General features: G+C 48.8%; 1 long non-coding RNA gene across 1 annotated transcript in view; it reads right to left on the bottom strand.

The window, feature by feature from the left end:
- The window catches only part of LOC106943372 (uncharacterized), a 3,771-nt gene extending 3,683 nt beyond the window's left edge, over positions 1–88 (bottom strand). The window contains exon 1 of the long non-coding RNA XR_001423902.1: positions 34–88. This is a non-coding gene — a long non-coding RNA (uncharacterized LOC106943372). The remainder of the gene's footprint in view (positions 1–33) is intronic.
- Positions 89–506: the final 418 nt, after the last annotated feature.

Here is a 506-nt window from a genome sequence, read left to right on the forward strand (position 1 = left end):
CCATCTGGAAAGAAGGAACAACTGGACCGCGACGCTTTCGCTCTTTCCACCGCAGTAAACCTGTCCGCCCTCCGACGAGGCTCAATTATCCAGCGCTCAGCTCTCAACTACTCACCTTCAGATCAAGTAAGAACCGGTTCAATTCATTCCTGGAAAAAGAAACACACTCCTTCCTCCACTAATCCTCTGCCTCTCGTTGACAGTAAGACGACCCGGTCATCCGCTCCAGTACTCACTCCCTTCCCCTTCCCCTGGAATCAATAAACTCATTATTGTTTATTTACTCTGACTCATCTGATTGTGTTCCTGCATGTGGGTTCGTAGAGTGAACACCATCATGACACTCTGCCGCAGACTGCATATTGGTTGATCATGCAAAAAGAGCCGCTGCTAAGTCAGCGGAGCGTCCTGCTGCGCATCGCGGTAGAGAAGCAGCAGGTGACAGCGCAGAATTTAACAGTAACTAAACAGAATCGGTTCATAATAAGTTTGGGTTGTGATGCACA

The sequence above is a fragment of the Poecilia latipinna genome, unplaced genomic scaffold (assembly GCF_001443285.1).
Source record: "Poecilia latipinna isolate Pla-1442-1.1 unplaced genomic scaffold, P_latipinna-1.0 Scaffold5211, whole genome shotgun sequence".
NCBI lineage: Eukaryota > Metazoa > Chordata > Actinopteri > Cyprinodontiformes > Poeciliidae > Poecilia > Poecilia latipinna.